The following is a 19,082-nucleotide window of genomic DNA, read 5'->3' on the forward strand; positions in this document are numbered from 1 at the left end:
TATTATTATTCTAAGCAATCTAAGCAGCTGTTGCCTACTGCTGCAATAGATGTAGAGATGGGACAGCATGCCCTGCTCATTGGGTTGCCTTGCAATAGAGATCAAGACTCTCCATGGTATAGTGTGATTTTTTTTTTACTCTTCTTCATGGGTGCCTAACATTCATGAGGAGGGAACAAAACTAAATGCGAAAGCCACATGCCCCAATGTGAGAGTACCTCTGGCCAAATTGTTAACCTTTGGGCACTCAAGCCAACCACAGGAAAAAGATCCATACCCATATGTGGCTATATGTTTATGGGAACTCCTTTCACACAATCAGCTCAACATACTGACACTGGAAGCTCCATCTCATGTTAGCCTCAGGAGGCAAAGTGACTTGGGCCAGACCTCTTTAGTGGTGTGTAGTGTGAAACCCATGAGTGGACTACTGCATAAGAGCAAGAATAGAAGCTACTCTACTCTAAAATATGTCTCCATATACCATTACTCATGGTGCAGACTCTGAGGGGTAACAGTGATCTTGTTTTTAAAACACTCTGGCCTCACACCAGTATGATGGTTAAGACAAATCATTTCCTTGTACAGTTCCCTTTTTATTTGTATGCATCATTAACATAAAGCACATGGCATTAAAGTGACAATATAATTGATAGCTGAATAGACTAGCTTTTAATTCCCGGAATATTTCCATTCATCTCAAAGTGATCTCTTTTAAAAGTCTGTAAAATTTATTTATTGGACAAAATCCAGCATAATTCTTTCTGGCAAGCTTCTTTTGAATAATAAAGTGGCAGCTCTTTAAAGCTTCTTTCTGCAAATACTTTTTAAAAAGAAAAAGAAAATATCAAAGCCACACTCATGCTTTCTACTTGGGCCTTAAAAAACATGGAGGTGTTCTAGTTTGGGTGGTGCAGCATTTAACTCACTGATATTCATGACTTTAATTTTCTGTCACAGAAGATGAATCAAAATTATTTGTTATAGAAATCTAAAAACAGGGCTGTTTTGGTAAAGTAGTTAGAGGAATGTAACTAAGCTGCACCAATACAACTTCATAAGCCATAGTTTTTTGTGGGTTTTTCAGGCTATGTGGCCATGTTCTAAAAGAGTTTATTCCTGACGTTTCATCAGCATCTGTGACTGGCATCTTCAGAGAATGCTGGCATAGAAGAGAGTTGGGTATATAATTAATAATTATTATTATTATTATTATTATTATTATTATTTATTTATATTACGCTTTTTCCCAAGGAATCAAAGCGGATTCCAACAGTATAAGGATAAAACATGATACAGTTAAAATTACAATCAAACAAAGAAACAACCCCATATTCCAACCCTTCACCCAATTATAAAAACATAAACAATACATAAAAAGAGAGTAAACAATAAACTATGTTTAAAAAAGATTAAACAATAAACTACATTAAAAAACATTCCAAGCTAATTCCTTAAAATACAGGTAAAATTTGGCAAGAAGATATCTTCTTCTAAAGAAGAGGACAGGGACCAATGGCAGTGATAGGTTAGGCTACGTGGGTAGACTGCTTATACAGAATCAGATGAGAAAGGCCCACCGGAAGAGATTTATTTTAATAGCTTTCTTAAAAGCATCTAAAGTAGTAATACAATGGATCTCCTCCAACAGGTCATCCCATAATTTTACAACGATCGAGACAAAGGTCCTCTAGGAAATAGACACCAATCTGGTCTTATGTGTCGGTAGTAAGTGCTTACCAGATGGTCTGAGTGTGCGGGACGGACTATATAGGGAGAGGCATTCCCACAAGTAGCCTGGGCCCAAGCCATGTAGGACTTTAAAGGTGATAACCAGCACCTTGTACTGCGCCCGGAAGCTGATCAGCAGCCAGTGCTGATTTTTTAATACCTATATTATATGATCAAACCTCGATGTACCAGTGACCAGTCTGGCTGCCATATTTTGGATCAACTGAAGCTTCCAAACTTGGCACAAGGGTAGCCCCATGTAGAGCGCCTTGCAGAAATCAAAACAAGAGGTTATCAGCACATGTACCAATGCTTCAAGGTCTTCCTGTCCAGGTAGGGGCACAGCTGGCGTATCAACCAAAGTTGGTAACAGGGACTCCTGGCTGTTGCCTCCACTTGAGATGACAACTGGAGGGAGGAGTCCAGGAGCACTCTGAAACTGTGAACACAATCCTTTAGGGGAAGTGTTACCCTGTCCAGGACCAGTTGACAAAACTTCTTCCCCGGGCCAGGGTTTCCTATCTCCAGTACTTCCATTTTTCCTGGATTCAACCTGAGTGTGTTTTCCCTCATCCAGTCCATTACCAACCCAAGACAGTCATTCAGAGGAGAGATGCCATCCTTAGTTACTGCAGCAGTTGGAGACATAGAAACATATTTGGGTGTCATCAGCATACTGGTAACACCCTGCCCCATGTCTCCGAATGATCTCACCCATCGGCTTCATGTAAATGTTGAAAAGCATGGGAGACAGAATGGTGCCCTGAGGAAAGCCAGATTTTAACTCCCTTTTAGGGGAGTAACTGTCTCCCAGCATCACCATCTGGAACCTGTCTGAGAGCTACGAACAGAACCACTGCAATGCAATGCCCCCAATTCCCAACTCTCTCTGGCATTCCAGAAGAATATCATACCATTCTCTGAAGATGCCAGCCATAGATCCTGGTGAAACGTCAGGAATAAACTCTTCTAGAACATGGCCACATAACCTGAACAACCTACAAAAAACTATTGGAAGGTATGGTGTTGTTTTTCAAAAACACTTTTTAAAAAAACTTTCAAACACATCTAAATAATAATAATGGGTTTTAAAAACAGAGTTCAGCACATTTGTTAATATATTGCTGAATACAAGGATCTTTGCTTGCTGGCAGAAGGTCTTCTGGGGAAGAGAGTCTGGAACATCTAAGCCATAAACATCACGCTTCCAGGCCCTGCATCTCAACAGCATTACATGGATGTTTGGGATCTGGTTATCAAAGATATTTTAATGATATGCTGACCAGTATCCTGTTCATGCTATATACAGGCAAGTCCAGGTGATGTCAGCATATGTCTTCTATTTTTGTCATTCTGAAGATCAGAATTATTTTCCTCTCTCACTCAATGACCACACCTCCCCCAAAACCCTAACTTTTTCATTTTGCCTCCTCACCCCATTTACTGGCCAAGGGACAATGAGGGGGACAGCTAAGATGAGTCTGGTTATATAGCCCAGATGGTCAAATTGGTACAACACCCCAGCCAAAACACTTATGTGCACGTGTATATATGTTTATGTGCTCTAAAACTGAACCCTTTTTTTACTGTCTCGCTGAGGACACTGAAGGGTTAGCTGGAAAACACATCTAGTCAAATCCAAGAGTTCATACCCATTTTGAAAGAACGTGGCTCCATTATTATTTAACACCATGAAGTGTATCAAGAATATTGATTAAGTTATTGAAATATCATTTACGTACCCACCTCCTGACTTTATCTCCCAGTGTGACGTCCTGCAGTTGTCAAACAAGGTATTATAAACAATAGATGACACAGATGGGAACTGTCATTTTGGGGGCACAAGATGATCATCTCAACTTCTCTTTCTTTTTGTTCAAAACATAGCAGTACTCCCTCTCACAGAAAAATGATGGAATATCCTGTATACAAGTCTATGAAATACACAGAATTAAGCAAATTTTAGGAGTCTTTCCCACCTCAGATACTTTTAAAAAAAAGACCTAGATGCCAAAGGTAGTTGTTCTGGGAATGGGACCTACTTGAAACATCAACCAAGATGTCTGAGAAGATTGTGTCTGCCTCCTACCCCCTCTTTTCCCCCCTCCTTCCAAAAATCTTGGCCTGACCTAGAAAGCATCAGCTTGTCTTCTTTGCATTGCTCAAATCAGAAGTGTAATGTTCCCCAGTCTCTTCCAGGAAGGTCCAATGGGACCAAAGAGAGGTAACGTTTGTCATATTTTTCAGGGAGGACTTTCCCTACACATTGCAGCTTTTCAAATCTGGCTCCTCCTTTTTTTTTTTTTTGGATGGGTGTGTATTATGGAAGGTATTGTATTGTCCTTCCTTTCTGAACGTCTTTCTTTATCTCTCCTCCCCCCCTCCCCCTCCTCCTCCTCCTTCTCCTCACAATCCCTAAAGATTAGATGTCTTAACCTAAACTTTCTCAGCCTGGTGAATTTGCTTGTTTGCGTTAGTGTTTCCCCATTCTAAAGCAATTGTGCTCAGTTGGTATTTTGCTTGTACTGCCAGTTATGAAGTTTTATCCTAATATTTGCTGTTCCCCAATGCAGCTTTTCTGTAAACTTTTATTCTTCTGTGTCAAATAAAATTCCCCTTTATATACATGTGTGTTACATGCTCCAGTTTGGCTAAGATGCACTACTGCCAGAGTCACAAAATCCCATATAGGCATGTGTGCTTAGAACATGTATTTGCTCTGAGAGCATAAATGGTAACAGCTATCTGACTACATATGGATGCACTTCTGGGATCACAAAGAGATCCACAAGAAGTCCTCAAAGATGGTTCTGTCCTTGTGCATCAGGCTATAATCACATATCCAGGTGTTTCTCAGCTCTCTCTCAGTGTAGAGAGAGTAGAGTAGAGGGCTGGCTGGCAGAAAGAACATGAATCCTGCAGGAGGCGAGATGTATCATGTGTCCACCATGGTGGAACTTTGCAATAAATCTCCCAGTGAAGGATCTATGCCATTGTGTTTAATATCTTCCAAACATGTGTTTATTATTTTCTCTCCTTTTCTTCCCAATGTCTTTTTGCATCATATCATCTGCTATAGAGACACTCCATGAGATGCAAAACAGATAAGAACAATTGTCAGGAGAACATGGGGGGGGAGGGGAAGCTGCTCCCAATTCAAGAATGTGTTTTGCAGTGAGGCTAAGTTATAGCAGTGAGAAGCAGCTGTGGAGAACAATGCCAGTGAGCATTCCTTCTCTAAAATACACAGACATGCGCCTACCAAAGGCATGTTCTGTATAAACAAAATAGAAAAAGGAAACAATGTGGATCTACCTGACCCTACTGCGGGGGTCTGTGCAGAAATCTGTCCATAGAATATTTTCATTTTAAAAAGAAATATGTGATATGAATGGTTCTGGGAACCTGAAATTCCAGCCACACCTCTGGAGGACAGGAAGCTGTTAGCAGACATTAACAGACCTCACTTTTAAAGACTAAAATTCCCAGAATCCCCAAACCATCATGCTCAGCTGTGAGAAGTATGCAAATGTGTGGTTTTTTTTACAGATATTCAAGAAGCTGTGTAACATGGCTCAATTCCTCATTGTCTTCATGGTATCTTGGAACCAATAGAGACACACACCCAGAGCAAAATCAACCCATAGCTTTCACAACCATCCATGGAACCTGAGCAGGTCTTGTAATTCACTGGAAAACATCACAAGTAGCATTAACTTCTAGCCATGTATTTGGCACTACAGATTAGAAAAATAACACTTCTCTTCCCACTTTCCAAACTCCCAAAAGCTACCTGCAAATAAGTTAGTATGTTAATTCCATTGACATTTGTGGCTTAATACACGCTTCAGGCAATGAAGAAGTGATGGGTGCATCCAGACAGATGTCAGAAAAATGCACAGCCATCTGTAATGAAATTCTCCATACATTAGAACAATATCTAACTGAAGCTGCAAGAAAATGGAGTACTAGCATTAAGAAGTGCTTTAGCATTCCACTTCTGTGACATCAACCTCTGCAAAGTGTTTATGTGCTAACACTTCCTCCAAGAAATATTAAACAAGCAGCTGTAATAGAAGGGTGAGGCAAAGCCACAGGTCTTCACTGCCCTCATACAATATTTTCTGGCTAGCGTATGTGAACCACTCCTCTGTTGTCTGATGACACTCACTGCTTGCTTCCAAAAGGCTAAGTAGGTCATTTTTGCAAAATCCACCCGCCTGCTATACAACACACACTCATCCCAAAATTGTTCCTCAGGGACAAATGAGGTAGAAAGCTATTGTATAAAAAGCCTTCTAATTAAAATCATTATGTTAGGCCATGAACTCCCTGAGGATATACACAGGCCTCACTCAGAAAGGACTCACAATATTAAAGACCAGACTGACTTCTCCACTTGTCTCACTCTGGTTTTAATACTGGACACGTAAAAGTCTTGTTATAACAGGAAAGACAGAAAACTCCCAAGACTAGATATGCGTCAACTTTCAATTAATACCTGCACTTTAAGCTAATGGCAGCTCAGATGTTAATGTTATAAAGATTCAGGTGTTTAGACAATTAGAAAATTGTGATATACAGTGCACCCGCATCATACATGGGAGTGCCTTACGCAGCTTTCAGTATACACTAAAAGCCGCACTGGGAAAAGGGACGGCACGCCCCATAAGGGGTAGTGGCGCACATGCCTGTGGTGCACGAGCCCCATTCATTTAAATGGGGCTCAAGCATACACAGAATTCCCTTTATGCAGGGGAGGACGGATCCCCACGTAAAGGAAGGGCGGACTGTATACCCTTAGGGAGGGAGGGAATATGGATGGTTTATCAACAACACTGCAAATAATAGGAAATATATAGTACAAATAAAATAATTTGCTCAGATGTAAACACATTTTTAGGAAGCATGAGTCTGAACATAAAATTCTCAGTCTTTTCCTATCCTTCATTTGGACACCAGAGATAAATGCCACCATGTTGACAACAGGTGGAGGTGTACTCAAGGGCGAACCAGATATTTTCCCCCCTGAATGATCCCACTGTGTTTTGTGAACCTGCCTCTTATGACAGGATATATACTGTCCTATATGCTTGATTATTTCTTTGGGGAGGGACATACTAATCGTGTTGGTGCAGATTCTATGATGTAGCCCATCTATGATATCTGTAAACCCATAGACAGCTGAATCATTTTATTTTACTAAGGGGAACCTCTGACCCTTTTAGGAACAGTGTGATGACACATCTCTTCAAATTGCCCTTTTAAACTGTTTGGATGTCATAGTGATTTTAATTATACTGATGATTTTAATGGTGTTATTGCATAATTTATTTTTAACTTTTTTTAATAATATATGTTTATGGCTTTTAGTAGAAAGACAGGAAGACTGAACAGAGGGAAAGGTGATAGCTTGTGCTACTATTCTTCAACTAAATTGTTCCAGGCATGAGAAAGGAAAACAAATGTGTGTGCCCATGCACACAGTTTCACTTCTATACAAATAATGAAGCAGGATCAGAAGATCCTGTTGACAACCTGGGACATTTGCATTGTGACATTATCTACATGCATCTGGAAACCATCTTCACACTCTGCAAGCAGTCATTTGCAGTGATGGACAGGTTCTTCTTAGCCAAACATAGATGCCCTTGGAGTAGTAGTATAGGGCATATTGTTCCAGTGAGAGAAAATTCCCTTTCATCACTCTTCCTACCCAAGTCAACAAAGCATAAGTTATACAGAAATGCTATCATGCTCTCTCACTGAACCCCATGAATGATCTCTACTGCTGCTATATCCTGCATATGTCTCCAGGTGCTGGCTTAACTATGAGGGTTAAAATCTGCATACCCCAACAACATATTTGCCTGCCTGTGTTTGGACTGCAGTACATACAGGTACCTGCTGGAATCTTAGTGTGATTCATTAGAGACAAATGCACCAATGGTCAGGAACTTTCTGCATGCAGTCTTCAAGAGGGAATGATTCTAAAGAGTTGTTGCAAAGTCTTCTGATGGTTTAGAAACACCACATTTCATTACAATTATCCTGGTCTTCTTTAGCTGGTTTTTTAAAAACTGTCTCAAGATGGTAAAGAAAATTCTGCAGCTTGACCACCTTCTGTGAACTGCCTGCATCACCCCTGTCGTGATTTCTTGTGATGTGTCTTACATCAGTACTATCTTGTGCTGCTTCACTTGCTTTCAAGACTGGCTACCTCCAAAGGCTGAGCCATACTGCCAAAAGGTTGTTTCAGAGTATTTCATTTCCTCTGAGTGAACAGTTGATGACAACAGGACAGCAGATGCAGAGCTCAAAAATGAATATTTCATGACAAACAAGAAACCTTTGTAAACACCAAGTACAGATTTATAATTGATGAAGAATGCATCTGGGATGTTAACATGTTCTAAAAATCTTGACTCCAGAAAAAAGCATCCAAAAGTGTATTTTCTAAGAATCCATCTCAGTAATTGGGTGCTTTCTGATTGGTCTACTGAGAAATCTTCCAACAACAAAATGAATTATGCCAGTCAGTGTGAAAGCCACTGTGGAATGAATAGAAAAATAGGAACAGGAAACAGAGATAAATGCTTTGAGTAGAAAACAAACCAGTTTCCTCTTAAAAGGGTTTGGTACTTTTCAGGATTGTCATGGATTCCAAATAGTATCAGTGATAAGAGATGTATTCTTGTTATTTCATTGGTCATGCATAATATTTCTGGTAGAGTAAAGGTGCAATTATCTTTATAAAGATACACAACAATAAGATTACCATAAGTAAAGTTCTAGGGATGAGACAAAATCCATAAAGGTGATTATCTACAAACTACAAGTGAACAATTGGGGACCGGGCAAGGACCAATTTTTCCCTCATCCCTGCCATGTGCATGCATCTGGGTTAACACCAAGTCCAAATAACTCCATGTTCCTCTGAAGTCCCCAAAATGGTGGCAGGAAGTGACATTGCATCATTTCTTTTTGCCATTTTGAGAACAACTGCAAAGGAAAACTCAGGAGGTGAGATTAGTAAGTAGAAGGTTCCAAAGTGTTTGTGTATGGGTTGTATGGGGGTATATTTGCATATTTTCAAGCGTTTGGAAGGCCTTTGGAATGATTGTTGGACCCAAAAAAACCCATATTTTTTAAATTGAGGGTTGGCAGGCATTTTAGAGACTAGTGGGAGCTTCATGGGTCACAAAAGTGGGTTATAGTAGCCACGTGTGGCCCAAGGGCTGCAAAATGATAAAGTACATTCCATCTTCTAAACTTCTAATAGTCAACATGGTATTTTTGGGGTTGTACACTCATGAGCACTCATTGGCTGCATCTGCACTGCAGAAATAATGCAGCTTGACACTGCTTTAACTGTCATGGTTCAATGCTATAGAATCCTGGGATTGTTGTTGCACCAGAGCTGTCTGACAGTGGATGTTATTGCATGGACTGTACTATTGCGCAGCAATAATGTAACTCATGGAGCATTCACGCAACTTCATTAATGCAAGCTAATAACACCACTGAAATGACTTTTTAGGCATTACCTTTCAAATCCAAGACAGCCATTCATTTACAACGGAGGTGTAAAGAGGAGGTTTTCCGCACAAGGAGTGATATTAACCTTTTCGCACATGCAGACATGGTTGCTTTCTGTGTTTCCCTGTTTGACTTCCTTATATTGCCACTTTGCATGTTATGATTTTCCCAAGATTGAAAAGCTTAAAGAAGGCTTTGAAGGATTTAGGTCTCTAGCTTTTTCCCTTTTAACTCCTTACTTGCCTGTACACTTCCAGGATTTGTGCAGCGAGACATGAGATAAAGTCCAATGAGATAACATGAATGATGGCACACAGTACGAGCCATGCACAATAATAGCTGGAAGTTTGGTGATGATGTCCATGACATATTACAGAACTAGAGAGATTATCATTGTCACTACAGCTGTGCAATTATCTTCTGCACACACACAACTTCTGCTATTACTGCAATATCAGTGGTTATTCCCAATTCTCTACTGCGAGTGAGTTATGGTGCTACAAACCCCCAACCATGATGGGCTGGCAATGGACTGACACTGACATCGTGAGGTAGTAATCATTTCTCTTAGTCACAATCAGACTTCTGTTCTTCCAGTTGACCCTCATGCGATAATCTCCAAAGAAGGCTAAATATTTCACAAAAGTTCAAATCCCAGAATTCCACAATATTGAACCAAGGCAGTTGAAGTGGTGTCAAACTGCATTATTTCTCCAGTGCAGATGCAGCCATTGGTATACCACAAGTGTTGGAACTACAGCAATAGTGCAATGTAGCACATATCCACTAAGATGGAGTCTCTTTGAGTTCAATGGAAATTTCACCCAGATAAACATGCAGAGTTCCAATCTAAATATGATTGTATATCTGAAGACATGTTGTTGTTATTGCTGTTGTTTTGCTGCTACTACAGCTGTTACCACAGCCTTGTTGATTGTATTATTGAGAGAAAAAAAGGGGGGGGGGAATAAAGGAAGAGAAACTGTGCTGTGATCATTCCTTTCTTTCATGTAAAGGGCACTTCCTGGGTTCTTATCATTAAGAAATAAGAGCAGTGCTTCGTGTTCAAACAATTTATGTGAGGAGTCTGTCGTTTATTATGGGAACACCAAGTACTACAGCAAGTCCATTATTATCTCTCTTTCCCTGTGCACAAACAGCATGAACAAGTGAAAGAGATTAAGGAGAACAGCAGAGATATTTCCAAAGTTGCTGACAAATATTCAATACACAAAGGCTTGCTTTCTGCTAACAACACTAATGTTTAACTCACACTACAATTCCCAATGTGCTGTGGGGAAAGTCTTGACAAGTGAAGTGGTACAAAAATGATTCATAGTTTTGTAGCATAAATGTATCTTTGGTGCCTAGGAATGCATTTATGTCATATGCCCAAATCCTTGCCACCTCTAATAAATCAGTGGTACACAGGAGGCTGTTTGCCCTCCTATCCTGGGTGTTGATGGTCAGTCTTGAACTCAAGAGAAATCTGAGAGTGGTTTTCTTTTAGTGAGAGTGGGATTGCTTGCAAAATAGTTCTCTGAGAAGACTAGGGGGTGGTTTAGAGGGTTGGAAAATTTGTATGTTCTTTAAATTTTCAGATTAAAAACCATTTCTTGTGTTGGTGTGGAAACTTGACAATTCACTAGAAAAGACCTGGAATGGAAAATAATTTCACTAGAGTATAGAGTCTTGACTAAAGGGTCCAGTTTGCACCTCCCTAGATTCATTATGAGACAGAACACACCATGCTCAGAAATGTACATATTGGTGAGGTTTGTGATATGCTGCATAAAATAAAATATGCAAGAAGCTATGTATGCATTTTAAAAATATATTAGTCGTTTAAAAAAAACCAGCTCCTGAAAAATACACACAGCCATGCTTTGGTCAATGGGGAAAATCCAACACAAAGCATTGTTCATGTGAAAAGAAGAAAAAATACCATGCAGCCTGATAGGAAGAAAGAATGGGAAAAGGATACAGGCAGGATTTGGAAGAAAAAGCAACAAAATTGAAACATCCAGTTGATACTCTCCACTAGACTAAGGGGCTATACAGATGGGTGGCTAAACGCCGCCCCTGTATGCCCCAGATCGGTGCCGCAGCAGCTGCACTCTGAGGCCCTGACCCATGCCCGAAAAGAAGCTGCTTGAGCAGCTTCCTGAAAGGGGCATCATTGGTGTACTCACATGCCATGATGATGCTCCTTCCAGCCAGCGCCATTTGGGTGCTGCATGCCACAGATGCCATCATGTCATGTGCCATATGGATGATGGCAGCCGAGTGGCAGAAGTAGGGCTGGGGGCACATGGATGCTCGGCCCTAGTTCAGCCCTACACCACAGTCAGGTCGGCACTAAGTGCCAGTCTGTACTGCCTCTCAGTCTCACTGAATCTATGTGATTCACATAGATTTTGGCTTACCATTCAGCAATTGATTCAATGGGTCTGTGAAACAAAGCAGAGCAATGGGTCTATGAAACAAAACAGAGCAAACCAGATATGTTTATAGTGACAAATGAGAAGAAATCTCTCCTTTCATGCAAGAGGCCCAACACAATTACTAGCCCAGTAAGCTGCACAAGAACAAGCAAGAATTCAAGTTCTGAGTAAATCTTTGTTTTTAATATTGTATGTGCACAAGAGTAGATACAGTATTGTGTTTGCCACAAGCACGACTGTAATTGTTGTGGTTTACCAGGGTTTCCATACAACCTCAAAGAATCCAAGGTGATCACATTAGAAATTTCTAGCTCTCCACACAATATTCAGTGAAAAGGGAGTGATTCTTAATTCAACTGATGTTGATAAATATACTTTCTAAGAAAGAGCTCCCAGCTTTGTTCACTTTCAGTTCTGAACATGAGTCTTCAAAGTGGCGGAAATTACCACATGGTTTTCAATTCAATTTACAGCACGTAGCTGACAATGATGTTTTCTTTTCAACTAATGGTCAAATTATTAGCAGAAAGGCATTTATTTATTCATAGTAATGCTATATCTTGCTTTTCCTCCAATGAACTCAAGGCCATATAGAGGACTCTCATTCAACTTTATCCTCACAACAACAATGTCACCCCAGGGCCACCCAGTAAGTACCTTGACCCAGTCAATACCTGAACATGGATCAGCCAGGCTTAAGTCCAACATTATAACCATCAGACATAAGCCACATTTTCAGTGGCACTACAGTTTTTGTCTTATCATAACCACCTTACATTTCTATCTAAAAGCACCTGCTATGGGACTGTCTTCTGAAGAAAGAGACACAAACAAAACCATTTATTCTGAGCACTGCTTTCAAGAAACATTCTTCTATGTCAAGGGACACCTTTCTTATTTCCTACACTCTTCCTAAAAAGAGACAAAAATCTGGGAAAATGACCATCCACCACCTTTGAAACGTGAAAAAAAAGTTATTCCTCCAAGGTTTTTTGTGGGTTTTTCAAGCTATTTGGCCATGTTCTAGATTTTCTTCCTGACGTTTTGCCAGCATCTGTGGCTGGCATCTTTCTCTGAAGATGCCAGCCACAGATGCTGGCGAAGCGTCAGGAAGAAAATATTCTAGAACATAGCCACATATCCCGAAAAACCCACAAAAAACCATGGATGCAGGCCATGAAAGCCTTTGACTTCATATTATTCCTCCAAGTTTCTCCCTCTATGGCCATCTGTTGAACTAGGCAGAAACACAGAGAAACAGAAAATACGATCCACAGCCCTACCTTTTCAATAACAGGAAAGTACAACAATATGCACATAGCATCCGCCCTCTATGCTATTCCTCTTGACCTTTTCTCACACAAAGCTACACAAACTCTGAACCTCTCATCGAAAGGTCTGTTTGACCAGTTTTTAAAAAGCTTTACTTTAAAAAAACAACATTAGTATTAACACATACATTTTAATATATAAAACAACATATAGAGTAAAACTACAAAAAAGACATATATCAAAACTACATCTACAGACTACACAAATTAACAAAATACCAAAAAAACAAAAAGAGAGATAAGTGGCTTCCAACTTACACGTTAATGGTTGTAATTATCAAATTATTCATATCTATATCTATATCTATCTATCTATCTATCTATCTATCTATCTATCTATCTATCTATCTCCTTATGCAGTTCTACATGTTATCTAATTCTAGTCTTCAGAATTCTAAAACTGCTATTTCTCCTAGTAATCTGCTACCCAATTCTTCTCAAATTTAAACAGTTTAATTTGTCTATCTTACTAAAATCATACAATTGCATGAAACAACCCACCTACAGCAAAATAATCATATCTGCACATGGAACAGAGTGACAGTTATGGAACAGAGTGACAGCTATAATCACCTATCATATTATTCCATTTTCCTCACCATCATCCCTCTCCCTTTTTCAAAATTCTTTGTTTACTCATCTTATTTCAAACCTCAAAATCTCAAAAACCATACGTATTATGTTGGCTTTCTAATGAACTCACTGCCATTTCAGGAGTCAACTTTCAGTGCAATCCAAGGACAATGCTCTCAGATGCAGCTCAACAATAACTCAGCAGAGTATGGAAGTGAAAAGATCCAGATGTAGGTATTGGCAATGCACTGACCACTTTCCACCCTGAAAAACAACTCACAGACACAGTTGATTTCATCCAAGACCTTGGAGGTTCTTTATCTTGAGTTGCAATATGTACAAATATTTATAAACTCTCCTCACCAACTCCCATCAACTTCTCCATATGTAGTACTTCAGCTTACAACTTCAATTCAATCCATACCACAAACCGTTCAGCCGACACTGATCCACACGAATCCAACCAGACCAACCCACACCAGTCCCCCTGTGACCTGTCTCCTGGCCCATTTATATACAGTATTGGTTGGAAGTTATAATCTGGTGCCTCACAGCATGATGCAACCTCAGCAGAGTTTGCATCATCCCATGTGATCTGTCTCAGCATTCTATGGCAGTCTCACAGAATATGATGCCATGTGTCAATCAAAATCTTTTCACAATTATTTAAATAAATAATTTAACATATTATTCCAAAATTATATATAATCCATGAATCTAACAGTTACCATTCTTAAATGTCACATAAGGATTTTTTCCAAATTTCAGTTTTTTGCAAAACATCTCAAAAACCATACTTATTATTCCAAAACTGTATAAAATCTAACCAATATTCTTACATTTCACATAAGGTTTCTTTCCAAATGTCAACTGTTGCATAAGGTGAGTATAGCTCTACCATAACCTGAAGCCTTTACAAAGTCACATGGAAAGTGACTGGATGAACATACGAAAGGATTATTTTTGACAGGTCAAGCACAGGTTGCAGAGGTAAATATGGCAGGATTATTCAGTAAACAGGGGATAAATATGGTATAATGTCATTCTGTCACATTAAAAAAAAAAGAAATGAAAAAAGATTACATTATAAAAATAAGTTTCCTAAAACATCTGCCTGTTACTATTCATGAAGATATAATTCCTTTGATAAGCAAGGCCTTGTCCAATTTAGTAAAAGATGAAGCTTCTTTCCATGTTAAAATGAACAAGCAAAAATGCTGGTATTTGGTTTGAACAAACCTTTCCAAATTCCATCCCACTCTGAGATTAAAACTGTCACCCTCCAAATGTAATTGGACTGCAACTGCCATCTTTCTTAGCCAGTAAAGATAATGGTGAGGAATGTTGGGAAATGAAGTCCAAGAACAGGGTGGGACAGGTTTCATCCAATCCCATGATTAAAGCACTAATTTCTAAATGTGCTCCTCTACAAGACAAAGTTGTATTTGGGGCAAAGTTGTATATGAAGTATGGAATGTTGTGGAAGATTTCAAAATTGCAAGCATGTATTCAGTTATAGAGTGAGGAGTAGAGCAGGTTTAATTATTATTTTTATTTATTCATTTATATATTTTAGGAAAGATGTTCTGCTTTCCCACTTTCAGAAACTGGAAGTGCACATTTTGTTTTAGGAGGGCAAGAAAATAATCAGGGAATCATCCCAGCCTCTGAAAAGTGAAAGTTGCAAAATCATACGTCCAGTGGAGAGACAGCTATCATGTATATCAGGTGCAAAGTTCAAGCTCATACAAACCCACATACAGATCACTCTGGCATAAAACAATCACCTCCACCTCTGCCTTCACAATCAATCCAGGCAGTCTCCATGAAAAGATGTCATCAAAAACAACAACTCTGGCTCCAAAAAGCTGCTCCATCTAATTCCCACTGTGGATTCCAAATGCTCTCAGCAAGACTGGGATTACATTGGTGTATTGGCTGATGGGAACAAAATCTTCTGACAAGCCATTTGCTCGGCCCTGATTGGAAACTATCTTTAATTAAAACACCACATCAAAATCCTAAACCAATTTCATCCTAGCTCAGCTAAAGTGCTTTGTACAAAACATTAACTCTAAAATCTCATTACACATTAGCAACCCCTCTGACAAACATAAATGATAATTTAGCTCTAATGCAGTGGAGAGCAAGCCATTTCTGTTATTAAAAAAAGAGGAAGAAAAGCACCACATGGGCAATAGGAGCACGCTGGCTGAAGCCGAAGAGAAAGGCTTTACTTCTCCATGTGCTTTTGACAAACTGTTGTTTTAAGCTGGTTTTGCAATGTATTATACAAATGATTATGATATGCAGACAAAACATTCTGGCTCTTTAGCTCCAGTATGAGGCCCCTAGCCTTAGATTAGCCTTTGAAATCCCACCCAAAAGGTTAGACTGGTCACGTTCTAAGTACTAACATGAAAAAAGAGAAAGAGGGTAGTTTGCTCTTATGAGTGGAGGGAAGAAAATATGTCAAATTTTGGGGTACAATTTGATCTAATGCAAAATGTAGATTTAGAAATCGTATTACATATAGCCCATTTATTCAAGCAGAGAAGGATTTCAGGTACTTACCTGCATTTGATTTACACTGAGTTACCAGAGGCCTACTGGTATCTTGTAATTGGAATGTGTCAAGAATGGAACAATGGGTGAGTTGGGAGGAGGCTTGCCAGGTCAAGATCATCCCAAATCTTATGGTTTCTGGGCCCAAAGTGGAGAGCTTGGGATGGTCTTTTACTGATCCTGGGGGGTGAGTCCTGGTGAAGTCACTGAAGTATTATGCATCAAGTAGCAACAACAGTTACTTATAGTTTCTTGTTCAAACACAAACACAAACACACAGAACATACTCTCCTGCTTGAAAATGAAAACCAAAATCCTAGCTGATGGGTTGATTCCCAGATCAAGGTGTAATAAAGGGATTATTCTCATGCACATAAAGAGACTGGATAAAGTACATTTATTTTATCAATAAAATAAAAATAAAAACGTATTTGGTGCAAATAAAGACTGGCATCTGCAAATCAATGAAAATATGCAAATTGCAGAAAGCTGCACAGCCAGGTAGAACAGCACAAAGCTTTATTGCAGAGTAAAGAAAGGAAGAAAATCACAGATGTGGTTGGCAGCAAGCTCTCCTGGCTGGAAATGTGCATGAAGTCTTTGTGCCTTGCCCAAAGCTAATCCTAGCCCCCCCCCCCCCAAAAAAAACTGGAGTGTTTGAATCCCTGCTTCCCACCCAGAGGTGACCCATGACATAAGGCCCTGAGATCTGTCAACCTTAGTTGGGAGAGGGAGAAAACCCTGCTCACGTTCTAAAATTGCTTCCACCTTTCAGAAGAGTCTCTGGTTCTTTCCTCACTATTGAGAACAGTGAGCTAAAATGGCTAACAAAGGAAGATACTTGAAAACTCTGTTACCACTATTAAATTTCACTCAGTCCTCTCCTGTCCAATCCACCCCACGTGACAACAGAACTGAAAATTCACACATGGGGGGGGGGAGGGTCATTGCTCAGTGGTACAAGTGTGTGATTTACAGGCAGGGGGCTCCAAGTATAGTCTTTACCATCTTCACTTAAATACTATCTCAAGGAAACAGAGCTGAGAAAGACCTTAGCCTGAAAAATCAGAGAACTGCTGCCAGGTGGATTGGATTGTAGTAAACTGGGTGTTCTATATAAGGCTGCCCAAGCATAAAACAGGGGTGAGAAGGTGCAATCTGCCAGATGTTGGGTGCTGGTTCCCATCAGACCTAGCTAAAATGACCACTGGTCAGTAATGGCAGGCAATGTAGGCTTATTGGTTTCCCACGCCAGTATAAATCAAGCCAATCTTGAGTGGTCACAAATAAAGGGTCTATATTTTCTAAAGGCCATAAACCATCACAACTGAAAAAGTTTAGTCAGGCCTCAAAGCACACATGTTGCAAAATCACATGAGCTTAAACTGTAAGACAATTGCTTACAGGAGTGAGGGCTGTGAATTGAAAGAAATGGATTCATGTGCCAAATAAACCTCTTATAAATGAAAGTCAATCTTAAACACATCAAGCAATAGCAATGCATAATGAGATTACATTTAAAAAAATTAACTTGCAAAGTAAAGACGATTACTGGCAAAACAAAATAGTCTCTAAAATGAATTGTTCTGAAAATAATATTTCAACCCTTATATTAGCAGCTAGCAAATAGGGCATTGAATTTAAAAATAGGAAAAATTTCTTATTTAATCCAAGAGATCAGGAAAGATTCTGTTTGGCTGTCAAATCACTGGCTGTTTTGTTCTGATCTCTCAACAAATGACCCAAGGTGGCCTGGTGGTATGCCCATGCAGACAGTTGCTGTGACATGGAAACAGATCTTTCCAGAGGATACGTAACCTTTTTAAAATTCATAAAAAGGCTGTTAACCCCTGGTTCCAGAGATTGTCTGGTCTGTCTGGACCAGAACTGGGGCTTAGGCTATGCTTCATCTCAACAGGATGATTCTAGAACAGGGAAAGGGCCTTTTGGGCCATGCATACAAGATCCATGGTTGGTTTTTAATGGTTCAATTGGTGCAGGTGCCCTGCCAATAACTAGGAGCCCACTGCTGAAAGGGGGAAATAGCATAGTCTTCTTCTCTAGTCACTTCTTGAATCTCCTGGTATTTGTGTTATCGTCATATGTCTTGAGTAACTGACTAAAAATAAATGTAGGGTCAGGTTCTTAATTTCACTGAAGTTGCAGGGTGGAAAACTGGTTCACATATAAAGATTTTTGTCCTGTTGTGTATTGTAATTTGTATATTATTTGTTTGTTTGTTTTCTATGCCACCATTCCCAGAATAGGTCAGCAGGTATAGACAGGGCCCCAGCCATCTCAATCCAGCCTTGCTCACCATGGATGGAGGAGGCAGGAAAAGCAGTGGTGGAATTCTCTCTCGGTATGCCAGGGCTGATAGCACTTTCACCTGTGGTTTGTTTCTTGTTTGTTTGTTTGTTTGTTGTTCTTCCCTCTCCCTCCTTCCACAGCAAAGACTGAGACAATAGGCTGAGTAAGCAGATTTCAGTAGCTCTCACTGGCTGGCCTATCTTCTTGTTCTGGGGGACCTCAACATCCCTTTCGAGGCCGGCTCACAAAATCTGACGGGTGCAGCTCAGGAGTGCATGGCTTCCATGACGGCCATGGGTCTGTCCCAGTTAGTCTCGGGCCCAACGCATTGCGCAGGTAATACGCTCAATGTCATCTTTAGTATGGATTGAGATAATCCGTGGGCAGAGGTATGTAGTACCTCTGCCTCGTCATGGACAGACCATTTCCTGGTTGAGGTTTGACTTAAGGCAACTATACAAATCCCCCCCGGGGGTAGAGGACCTATTAGAATGGTCCACCCTTGAAGGCTGATGGAACCCAAAAGGTTCCAAGAAGCCTTAGAGGGGTTTATGGTTGGATCTCACAGCGATTCTGTTGATGCCCTGAC

This window comes from Sceloporus undulatus, chromosome 1 (assembly GCF_019175285.1).
Source record: "Sceloporus undulatus isolate JIND9_A2432 ecotype Alabama chromosome 1, SceUnd_v1.1, whole genome shotgun sequence".
Taxonomy (NCBI): domain Eukaryota; kingdom Metazoa; phylum Chordata; class Lepidosauria; order Squamata; family Phrynosomatidae; genus Sceloporus; species Sceloporus undulatus.